Source organism: Anomalospiza imberbis, chromosome 16 (assembly GCF_031753505.1).
Source record: "Anomalospiza imberbis isolate Cuckoo-Finch-1a 21T00152 chromosome 16, ASM3175350v1, whole genome shotgun sequence".
Taxonomy (NCBI): Eukaryota; Metazoa; Chordata; class Aves; order Passeriformes; family Viduidae; genus Anomalospiza; species Anomalospiza imberbis.
Genome location: NC_089696.1, coordinates 11,829,758 through 11,842,081, shown reverse-complemented (window position 1 = coordinate 11,842,081; position 12,324 = coordinate 11,829,758). Strand labels below are relative to the sequence as shown.

Below are 12,324 nucleotides of genomic sequence, written 5' to 3'. Positions count from 1 at the left end.
AGCTTTAATTGAGGAAAAGTAACTTCAGAGTGTGTTTCCAGGCGCTGCATACTCCAGAAGAAGTGAGAACCACCTGACCATCTCTTTTAGCTTTCCCTCTTGTAAAAGAAAAGGAAAAGGAGGGGTTTTCCCTTTGCAGAGGAGCTGCAGGGCTGGCAGTGAAGATGCAGGGCAGGAAGCCCTTTCCAGGTGCAGGAGGGGAGATTGGATGTATCCACCTCTATCTCAGAAGGAGCTTTTCTGGTCAGTGTCTTGTCCCCAAGACCAGTCCCCGTGGGGACACGGCGCTGCCCACGTGCAGGTGCCCAGGGGAGGTCACTGTCCCTGTGACTCCTACGCCATGTGCATCTCAGCCACAAAGGAAGGGATAAATACCCTCTTCTGCCTGGGGACACCTTTTAATCTTCTTGCTAGATTTTCATACACTAGTCCGGACTCCCAGCTGGGCCAGGCATGATCTCATTTAGCATCCCATGCACAGAGGCAGCTAAACCAAGGCTGCTCTTTTATGTCATGCACTGGTAAGGACTGGGGAGGCTCTCACTGATGGCACTGGGGGTTCTCACCACCCTGCAGCAGCCATACCATACCCCAGACGGGAGAACATCCCATGGAGGTAGACACCTGGACCAGCATCCCAGCATCCCCAGTGGGATGGGAAGCTCATCAGCCCCTTGCAGAGCTGCTGGTGGCAGGACATTTGTCGGCAGCAGGTGCCAGAGCAGCAGCTCTCCAGAGGCCGGGCAACCGGCAGGCCTCCACACCAGCAGCTGCCACTGGCAGAAGCCACTGCAACTCCTGGAGTGGGTCTGGTCCTGTGTCTACAGCCTGGGGAGCTGGTCTGGCCCTGATGCCCTGCTCATCACCAGATCTCCACACTCACAGTGGCCCTCACGCTGTGTGGGTAATTCAGGCTCACAGGGGGGTTATTAAAATCCATTCAAAGCTAATGTCAGCCAGTTCGGTGTTAATGTCAGTGGCTGAGAGGCACAGCAGGAGTGGGTGGAGAAGGACTTTGATTTCCCCACTCGAATTTCCAAGCAGGGTGGGCTTGGCAGGCAGTGATGGGGAATGGGGAGCGGTGGCGGGTGGAGGGTGCAGTGCCACATATCACACAGCAGACAGGTGGGACTCGCAGCTTAATCCCGGCAGCCAAACATTCCACTCCATGTTCTGCTTGACAGCCTCTCTCCCTGGCTGGCCGTTTCAGAGGCATGTTATCTGCCAGAATCCCAGCAGGTGAGTCTGCCTGAGCAATCAGCTCCGCACAGAGGCTGGGAAGGGGCTGCTGGTGTCGCTCCATGTGGGACTCCATCAGGTATTTCAGGTGGATTGGGCATCACACCCAGGCACTTCCCACCAGGTGCATTTGGAGGTTCAAACCACATGCCCCGATTTCTGCACTGACTCGCAACCCCTCAAACCTGCTGGGGTTGAAAGCAGGGCTGGAGTTTGCTCACGGGCAGTCAGGTGAGTCCAAGCCATCCCCTGGATTTTGAAAAAATCCGGGTAATTTCAGGATGCGGCCAGCATCATGCAGGCTAAGAGTAATCGGAGCTCCGGGCAGTAAGCCGATTCCTTGCATATGACAGGAAGGAATTAGCCCCAGGCAGCGTTTGTACACATGGGCACACAGCTGGCAGGGGCCTGAGCCACCGGGACACGTGTGTCCCGATGCTGGCCAGGGACAGGGTGACAAGGATCCTGTGCAGGCAGTGCACAAGTGCCACGGGCAGAAGAAGGGCACCGACAGCAGAGGAAATCTGCTCCAACCATCATTCACAGGGTGGGTATTGCCCCCCCACCCCCTTGCACTGGCACAGCAGTGCTGGGAACCCCCAGGTCTCCTTCCCAGGAGCTCCTGCCCTGGCTCTCCCCCGGTTTCAGCATCTGTTTGCAGCGGGGATTCCTCCACGTTGGCTGAGAAATGCATTGCAGTCTCTTAATAGCTCATCCTGGCTGGAAGCTTTTCCTCGTGTATAAATACAATGTGTATAACAGTGGCCTCATTTTGCACTACAGGAGTGCATCAGACACAGCTAAAGGTACTGAAGATGGCTTAAATGGTCCAAATTTAACATTTGGTTATGTAGGCTGAATATTTCTGTGAGTTTTTAGGTTAGAAGGTGCTGTAAATGGAGCCTAACCTCCTGGACAGTGACGTTTACCCAAGGATTTAAATCAAGTCTGACCATTAAGCTTCATCCTTCTGACAGATAAAGTTAGTCTGGTCCATAAGCAAGGGGGAGAGCTGATGAAGGCAGACTGGTCACAAGCCACAAGATCAAAGTGTTGAACAACATCTCTGAAGCGCAGCAGGTCCTGCCTGATGATACAGCCACAAACCAGGTTATTTTGCTTTAGCTGGTCTGATTTGTGAAATGAGGGTGACAAGCAGTTCTGAGGTCAAAGCCAGTGTTCAAAAGCAATACTTGGTGCTGCTGTTTTCACCTAGAAAATAGCTGCTATTCAAAAATCAACGGTATTAGAGAAAAGTGAAACTCTAGTGGTTGCCAGCAATCGGCCAGATGGGTCAATGAGGTGGTTTAGGGTGGCAGGATGATTGAGATGTGTGCCACAAGCAGACCCAAGTCCCATCCTGTGTCCCTGGGGAGAGGGGCCAGGGGAGTGGGAAGGAGTTGCATCTTCCTGCAGCTGGCATCTCGGGCCACGTGGCAGGTTACCAAGCAGCTGAGAGCGGGAGATGATTTCTTTTGCCAGTTTTCTAATTTATCTAATGAGCAAGAAAATAAATCAAGCTGACAGTCACCCAGGTGGTTTTGAGCCTCAGCTCCTCACAGTCTCCTTGCTCTCCCAGCCCATTTTATAACAGGGTTACAACCCGAGGACACAGCACTAACTCCTGCTATAATCTTTTCTTTACCAACATCACTTAGCAGATGGAGTCATTTAGATGTGCTCACGTTTAAATGAGTGGCTTGCCCTGAAAGGGACAGAGCTGGGGCTGCTGGCAAGGTTTTTGGGATCGTTAGCCTAGAAAATGCTTAGCAGGGGAAGCAGTTGGCAGGCAGATTTCACGGACATGGCACCGCTGTCCTCTGCCAGCAAAATTACAAGGCTGAAATCCTGGAGCTGGATGGGGCCAAAGCGTTCACAGCAAACAATTTAATTGATGAATGAAGTGAATTGCCCAGGAGACGGGTTTTAGTCATCTGCTCACTGCATCAAGCTGCTTGGAGAAGGCTTTGCACAGTCGGGTGTGGCCTGGGCTGGGCTGGCTGGGGCTCCCCATGGTGGGAACCTTCACCAGAGCCCTCTGGGCACCTCCTCCCTGGCAGAGCAACCCAGTGCTGTGAGCCTGGCTACCTCCAGGCTTGCCAGTCCAAGGTACTTACAGTTGTTACTGCTCCTAAGCCTTCGTGGCTGGACCACTGATGGGACCACGTAGAAGTCCTCAGCACTCAGTGTTGGAAACAGGGCCAGCACAATGCAAGGAAGAACAGCACCAGTCTAAACAGCAAAAGCTACTTTTCAGCTCCTGCAAGAAATTCCGTAGCACTCTCAGAGGTCTCTCTAGCTCCCTGACCTCCTGCAAAAGGCTACCTCCATAAGCTCCTTTCATTTGGTCTAATAAAGTAAACTGGTTCTCCAGCTCTTCCAAGGAGAATAGGCATAAAAATGTACATTGAGATGAATGCTTACAACCCTTGAAAATACCTCTTGCTTGTGAAAAGGCTTCTGAGGAATGAATAGAAGGGACAATGATTACCAAAAAAGGAGGAAATATTGCTCATGCTGCCTGGGAAGCGTTTGACCCAGCCCTTGCAAAGGCTGGGGAGAAAAAGGAGGAAAAAGGCAGGGAGCTGAGACACTAATGGCAATCACTGCTCTGCTGGGAGCAGTATCTCACAGTGTCCACGGAGATCAATCACAAATTATTCAGCCTAATAGTTCTCAAAACAAACCCTAATTCTGCTCCTTTGTGGCAGGCATGAAGCTTTCTCTGCAAGGCCCATTTTACATCTTAGGTTGCTCAGTGCTGGATGGTGTAACACTCCATTGTGAAATCCCTGCAGGAGCCTTTGATGCCAGCATCTTCCAGACGAGATGCAGAGCTTATCAGCTCAAATAACACAACTGTCTTTTATCCTTTGTGTCCCAAGCCTGCTGTTTTGGCACTTATATTTGTAATTCATTGCCTGGCTCTGGGTCTGGATCCATCTGGACAGGCAAACTGTCTATCTGTCTGCATTGCTGAGATATTTGTGTCTGCCCCAAGGGACCTGAGCACCTAAGTTCTGCTTATCTTCATTGATGCTTAGGTTCCTAATTGGTTAAAAGTCATTTTGAAAGGTGGTCTTAAGGGCTGTAGGCTTGTAGATGCTTTCAAAATTACTTCCCCCAGGCCAGGCTGTCCATCTTTCCCTGGGAGTGCATCCCTGGTCTGGTCTGGCTTCCAGACATGCCTATGTGCCTCCAACTCTGCTGTCCCTCCCTTCCAGATCACTGCCAGCCCACAGACCTGCCCGCCTTTCACCAGCACTACATTTTCTTCAAAAAAGGACAAATGAGATGGAAGAAGAAAAGGTGAAAACATGATAATAGCTGTGGGAAAAGGCCGCCGCTAAAGATTTGACAATGCTGGAAATAGAGGCTCAGAGAAAAGTTTTTCACCAAAAATTATTCTTTTCAATCTCAACAGCACACTGAAGAGAAGTTAAGGCACACTTTTTAACACCTTTTGTACTCAAATTCAAAATTCACCTGTCTAACCAAGCAATAACAGAAATAATCTTTTTTTATCCAGCTGCACATTTTGCTACAGAAATTTGTTTCCATTAAGCTATTCCCTTTTGTCCTCTTAGAAAGCATCTTTTAAATAATAACAGTGTAAAAAAATACTACCCAAAACCTCAACCCTGTCAACTGTGCACTTTTATACAAAAGTTATCTCCTTCTTTCAATGGATTGATGAAAACCCTTTTCATAATGTCAAGGTGGAGATGAGGAAGAGAGAGAAAATTTCAAAGTGCCCAGCACAGCCAGTCATTTGAACAGAGAACATGGGGCAAAATCTGGTCTTAGAAAACTGAGCTACAGCTCCAACATGAACCTGATATTCTTTTTCTGCTTTGTAAAACAGAATTTTGTAGAAGTTGGGATGGAGGCATGCACTGCACTTCTCATCTGCAGGGGAATAATGTGCTTTTTCTTTATTCCCTAAATATCAAAAGAAGAACGTGAATTCAACCTTTTAAAAAATTAAAATTAAATATGCAACCATGATAAGTCTCACTCCTGCCACGCTGTCAGGAGTGCAGCAGGCACAGCTCAGCTGCTCAGGGATTCCCCAGGAAGGTCAGCACTCGGAGAAGAGTCCCACCAGGAACCACCCCATGGTCAGCAATGTGAGAAACACAACCCTGGCTCGCTGTCGTGTCTGCATCACGCTCTTTCCTACGGGGAATGAGTGCCATGAGGCTGCCCTTCACCACCCACTCCTGGGGAGCATTTCCCAGCACTCAGCCCTCTCCAGGAAGACCTGCTCCATCATGCTGGCTCTCTCCCACAGGCAGCTGTCTCACACCAGCTACTCCTCTCACTCCAGAGATGCCATGGACAAGGCCACCCCTCACCTCTGAGCCTGTGTGTCACTGCTGGTCCCAGCCACAGTCCTGAATGTCTCCTAGTTGTTGTCCTCAGGAGCTGGGAGGCACACTGGACACTGCATTCAGGATCCCACGAGGTGGTCACCAAGCCCAGTATTTAAACTGCAAGGATAAAAGAGAAAGCATAAGAGGGATTTTCAGCAAAGGGGAAAAAGATTGATTGATGGCTTGATTAATACTGAGCCATCCCAGGGACAGAACAGCTGCTTAAGCCATGGATCAAACACAGAGACACAGGGATCAGAGGTGAAGGGGAAGAAGACCACAGAGAGGTCCAAATGAGAGCAGCTGCTCAACAGAGTAACTAAAAGGGAAAAGAAATCCAGTGGATCTGGGACTGTGAGAAATGCTGGAAGGGGACCTGGGACTGAAGTAAAAAGAATGGGACAAATTCCAGACAAAGATGGAAAACGACGCAGGGAAGATGGATAGCTCTGGGCATGCCCAGGGCAGATGGTATGAAACATCAATGCAGAGCTCCTGGAGGAGTAAGGAGCCACTGCCACCACCAGCATCAGCCACCCTGCATGTGTAGGTTTTAATAAGTTTAATAATCCTTGTTATACCTGAAGATCAGTCTCATAAATGTCTTTTGAAATATTAAGTGTGATTTTATTGCTCTCAGTGGTCAGCTCCCACACCTTCATTGTTTTTCTATTACTTTTGGATGCCTGGCTGGCCAGGGCGCTCTCTGCTTCCCAATACTGTCAGCTCCTGCTCACCTGTGATGCCAAACAACCAGTACAGCAAGAAGAAGTGACACTGAGTGTAACAGTACTCATCTTTGTGATATTCCATGTCTTGTTTTATTGTCATCTACACAGTAACAATAATAGCAATATTGGTGACTACCATTTTGTTACTCCTCCTGTTAGTAACATTCAGACATGACCTAAGAGGTATTTCAGAAAGACAACACAAATCCGGTGCAAGATCCAGGAGAATGGGGCAGTTAATTAAATGTCAGAGTGATGGACAGAGCTGGGACAAGCCTGGAACAATATCAGAGAGCTGGACAACCTCTGACAAGCACAGGGAGATGGATGGATCTGGGACACGTCCCAGACCTCTCCCCCAGCAGACGCAGAACCCTCCTACCCCCCACACCATTAAACACAACATTGCTCCCTCTCTGTCACTGCTTCATTGACTTATGCAGGTGAGGAAATTTCCTGGGGAAAGCTGCCTTCCAAGCCATGTCACTGATCACAGCCTGATCTAGTGACATTTTTATACCTCCAAATTGTGCAAAGAAAATAAAGAGCCCCATTGAAAATGACAGTGTCTTAGAAGTGCGTTTTACCAGCATATGTGTGAACTCACAGCAGGTAGGGGTTCATTTTGCAAAAGATTTCTTGTCATTTTTCCAAACTAGACATTCATAAGAGAGGCAGGTGGTGACCAGGGAATATGGAGAGAGAATGGCAGCCGGAGGGTGTTCCAAAACTCCAAGAATATTAGAGAACAAAAGGAAGCCTGTGACAGATACTGGGCAATCTGTAAGTCATCAGGAAGAGTACAGAGCATAATAGACTAATCAATCAGGCAGACAAGGGTGAAGTGTCACGGGGCGGCAATAGGTAGATGGAGGTCAGTCGTGAAATATAATCTCTAAATTGGAAGGAGAAGAGCAGTAGCACAAGAACAATAACAGGTGTTTGAATGCAGGTATGTGAATGTTGGATTGGTGATTTCCAGGAGAGTGAATGTTGGATGGGAATATTATGGGGGTAAGGAAAAATAAGCTGGTATTTTAGAGACAGGCACATATTCTGTGAAGTGAAAGGCTGAGCTGGCGAGACTTTAAAGTACTGTTCCATTTCAGAAAATGCTGCTGGAAGACAGACAGTGGGGCTCCCTGGCGCTGGCTCCTCTGGGTTTCCAGACAAAGGTTATCAGGTTAGAAGCAAAACAAAAGAAAGTGATGCTTTTCCTAAGCATAAGTCCTGCAAATAACAGCTGGGATCTGAAAGCCAAGCCAGGCCCTTTCTAGCTGGTGCTTTCTCATCAGCATGAGTAATCTCTAATCTAGTTAGCTGAGATGCAGGGAAGTTACACACTGCCACGCATGAGAAGACGGGGATTCTGCAGGTGAATTTAATTACTCCTTCCACAGAGAAAGGGGAGTCAATAAGGCACCAAACACCCTCCATTAGCTAACTGGGCTGCATAGGCCCATCAAGAAGCCAGGCAGCATCATTTACTGCTCTTCCTAAGCTAAGCAGGAATAGCCCCCTTACACCCAAAGAAAAGCTTGACTTAACATGAAGTAATTTCTACCAGCATTTTTCTGACCTTAACTGCATATTACAAAGGTGTCACACAGTCCTTCTAATAACAGTTAGACCCAAGCAATTAGAGCTGAATGAACAATTCCTAATGAATAATTGTTTGGCAATCTTCATTTTATGCTCACAAAACATTCACACACAGATTGCGAAGTCCTCATGTCTCTTTGTCAACGGTTATAACTTGCTGGTTTTTTCCACTAAGCAAATAGCAAAGTAACAGCTCATTGAAAAAATCTACAATCAAGCACAGGCTGGGTGGATGGGTTATGCCAGACACATGGTGCTGCTCCTTCAGTCCTTTCACTGGGTGAGGGATCAGAGCAGCTCCAAGAAATGCGAACCGGGACTGTTACCTCTCTTGTTTGAAATTCCCTTTTGCCAAATCTGTCAGGGCTGGAGCACATTTACTGGACTGAGCCATGGATATGGGCAATGTGGGAAGGGAGCCAGCTGTGGTCCCTCTGTAACTGATGGAGACAGCCAGGTATCGTCAACGCCACTGGAGAGCTATTCACCAAGGACACACTGGAGAACCTGGAGACTTTAGGATGATGACCCTGACTCCCTTAAACCCTTAAAACCACCTGCTTATCTCTCCATGCCCAGTGCTGGCCAGGGCTGGGGAGAAAGGGGCACAGGAGGTGGAAGCACTGGTGAGGCTGGACCAAGGCTGGGAGCCAACCTGCTGGTGGCTGAAGAAGCTGAGAACAACGTGTGCTGTAACACCCAGGGGGATTAGGGACTGTGGAGCAATAAATCAGGCTCTCAAAGCAGAGCATATGAGGAGATCAGTGGGACAGACATTAGACCAAAGGAGCAAACTCCAGAGAAACAGGAGCAATTCTTTTCCTCCTCCTTCTCCCTCGTTGCTAAGGTTTTTTTCTTCCCATTTAATACCATCCTCATTGTTTTTAAATGAACAGCAAAGCCAGTGGGTTCCACGTGGCATTAGCAATGTGTTTGTGAAAGGGAGAACGACTGGCTTCTAGCAGGATTTGATAAAAGCCTCTCCAAGTTCTGAGTGATTTACAGCTGGAGAAAACAAACACGGGCTGATACAAATGCAGAGAGAGGCAGAGCCAGCACTGACATCCAGGTACACTCAATTACCAATTCATCAGCCCAAGTGAACTTGAAGGGCTTTTCAAACTCTACATGGCTCTAAATTAAAGGAAATAATTTAGATGGATAACATTCTGCAATGGGGGAGAAGAAGACTAATTTGTTCATCTTCAGCTCAGGAGCCCTGGCCTTTCATGGGCAAAGGGCCAAAGGAAAAGGGTGCAGGTGGCAGCTCCCACACCCCACATGGGACCAGGGAACAGGCCAAACATCAGGATGATGTTCACAGACTGTTGCAAAGCTGTCAGCACACAGCTGTCTCTGTCTCCTCACCATGCCAGTCCCCAAACAGATTTTTTTTTCCCCCATCTCAAAAACTTTGCTTTTACCTGCCCTGGAGGTAATCATGGCAAAGCTGTGAAAAAAAAAAAAAGCTTAAAAAAAAATCATTGCACAGTGACCCCAAATTGGAATTGTCCAGGGTCTCCACAGCAAAATACATATAAATACATATATATAAAAGATATAGATCTATGGTCAAACAATGGTTTAATTCAATCTGAAACTAACTCATGGGGAATGTCATTTTTCCCTCCATCCCCTGCCCAGAAAGCCATTTTTTTCATGAGAAGAGATGATTTACAGCTCTACGCTCCAGCAGCACTGACACAGCCACAGTGTTTGATATCTTCCCCTGTTCAATGAAGCTCCTCCGTGCTGGGGCACAGGGCCCTTCAGTGCTATTCTGATACAAACTCTGGCAGCTGGGGGTAGGAACAGAAGGACTCCGGCTGCTGAGAGACTGCAGGGAACTCTTTGTTAGTTGTTCATGCAGAAACTGTTTTGATTTCAGTGTCTAATTGATATCTTGGGGAAATCTTTACAAAAGACAGTGCATCCTGCCCAGAGCCCACCTGTGTGTGCTCAACTGAGGAGCCCCACACTGCCAGTGCTGATGGACACCCAAGGCTGTGGGGCTGTCCCTGTTCCCCTGCTCCACGTCCTCGTCCCACAGGTTTGGAGAGCTGAACCAGCATGAGAGCCCTGGGGCAGCTGGAAGGGTGGGTGCTGAGCTCCACTGCTGCTCAAATTTTTGGCAGAGAGGAGACTTTGGAGAGTTCTGTGCTGTGATGTCTGTTCATCAGCAAGGAGAGCTGTGTCAGCCTCCAGTCTCCCTCAGGAGCAGGGACTGCCTGCATCCCTCTGGAAGCTGCCAGCATCATCCCTCCTCCTGCCAGAAGCAGCATCAAGCCCTGAATTTTCCACTGGATATCAGCCCTCCTCTTTCCTCTGGCCTCCTCCACAGACAGCAGCCATGGCTCACACATGCAGCTCCAAGGCTGGCTCTGAACGATTTAAAAGCACAGCAGGTATTTTAATTATTCACGTCAAGCGCGCCTTGCTTGCTAACAACTCTCCGAAGCTGTCATAGCTGCATGGGGTGGAGCAGAGCCCTGCCAGCAGCTTCCCATGGCCTGGCCTTGGGGCAAAGCCTGCCTCTGCAAAACAACCATGATCCAGTGCTGTCACTGAGGGCAGAGGGGGACTTTTGGGTGAGGAGCACCCTGGCAGATCTGTCCGGTCCTGTGGGCACTTGCCCACCCAGCCCATTGTCCAACCCCTGCCTGGCACCTTGCACCCTCCAGGCCAGGGGTATCAGCCGAATGCTTTGCTATTACTGCAAGCTGCTGTGCCCCTCACTGACAGATTAGCTCTCCTTGTATTTTAAGGGCACTGGAATTACCAAAATGCAAGGAAACGGAGGGGTACTTATACAGCACAGCTGGGCGGCCTCAGATGAAGGCACTGGAGGGGATGACACACTTCCTTGCTGCCTTGAGCTGCTCCCAGGGTTTGAAGCAAGGAGCTGCTTTGGAAAACAAGCCCTTGCCAGCCTGCAGCAATGTCTTTATTTGCTTCTTCCTTCCCAGTACCATCAAAAATATTTGCTGCAATAGCATCACTCTTCTTAGAGACATTAGGAAGAGGTTGTGTACCCAGAGGGTGTTTGGGCACTGGAACAGGCTCCCCAGGGAAGCGGCTGCAGCACCAAGCCTACCAGAATTCAAGAAAAGTTTGGATGACTCTCAGGTGCCTGGTGTGATTCTTGGGGTTGGTCAACTTGTGCAGGATCAGGAGCTGGACTCAATGACCCTTCTGGACTCCTTCCAGCTCAGGATATTCTATGATTCTGACCCACATTCCTCCTTGGCAGAACAAGCTCAGCTCTCTCAAGGTGAAATATGTGTAGAAATAAGTGTAGAATATATCTTTGTCTGGAAGGAAGATAGCTTCTGTTGAAGGGAGCCACGTTCACCCCAGGCTCACAGAAGCTTTTCTCAGCTCTAGAATGCAGGTGAGGGGCAGAGAGAGGCATATCTCACCTGCAGAAGCATCAGGGCTGTGGGTTCCTTCATTTTTACCCCACTGAGTCTCATTAAAGGTGAGCTTCCTTTAGGGACCTCAGGGTTTCTATCCAAGGTTGATCTGTTTTCTTGGAGGTTCCTCTCAGTTATTTCTCTTATTTCTGGTAATTAAGAGGCTCTTCTTCCCTGCCTTCCCTCACCATTACCTCAAGGTAAATTTGGAGGATTTCCAAGAATATTCAGGACCTGCTTTCCCCCTCTTCAAAATGAGCAAGAGGCTCATGATGGTAACCTTGAGCTCCAGGGCTCTTCTCTAGCAGCAACTCCCCATGGGCAAAGCCTGAGAGCAGAGAGGCCCCCACAAAAGCACATCCCCTGGTTGAAGAGCCAGGCTCTTCAAGCCTCCTGGACCATCAGAGCCAGCACCTCTCTTTTTAACCTGCATGTTTTTTAATGCTAATTTCCACCACATGCCCAATTCGAAGCTCTAATAATGAACAACTGCTTTCTTCCTTTCCTTCTGATTTCATATTCATGAGTCAGGGTTTCCTGGCACTAAACGTAAATGCTAAACGGAAATCGCTGCACAGTGACACGTCTGTGTAGCTTCACTGTCCATTTATTTGCCTTTTCAAAGAGCTGCTGTGTTAAGCAAACATCTCTGCCTGGATCCTATCTGGAGGAGTTTGTCTGGTATGGCATGGTGCCTGCCGGGGTGGAGGAAGCGACTCGGTGTGACGGTGTCTCGCAGCTCTGTTTTTGCTCCAGGGTACTTCTTGTACAGTAGTTTGAGCTCGGTGAATATCTCAACCTTTTCTGGAATATTTTGCTTGAATCTTGGCAGGATGTGTTCAGCTCTGACACAGCGAGGGATGAAGCAAGGAAATCCCTGAGAGAATCACATCCACTGCTTCGGCTTGGACTCCACTGAGGGCTCCTGCAGGCAGCAGTGGGCAGATGTCTTGGCAGGGGAAG

General features: G+C 48.7%; 1 protein-coding gene across 2 annotated transcripts in view; it reads right to left on the bottom strand.

The window, feature by feature from the left end:
• The window catches only part of ELFN1 (extracellular leucine rich repeat and fibronectin type III domain containing 1), a 103,175-nt gene that overhangs the window by 39,797 nt on the left and 51,054 nt on the right, over positions 1–12,324 (bottom strand). For both annotated transcript variants that reach the window (XM_068207069.1, XM_068207068.1), the window contains exon 3: positions 5,598–5,732. The gene's annotated coding sequence lies outside the window, so the exon portion shown is untranslated. The remainder of the gene's footprint in view (positions 1–5,597; positions 5,733–12,324) is intronic.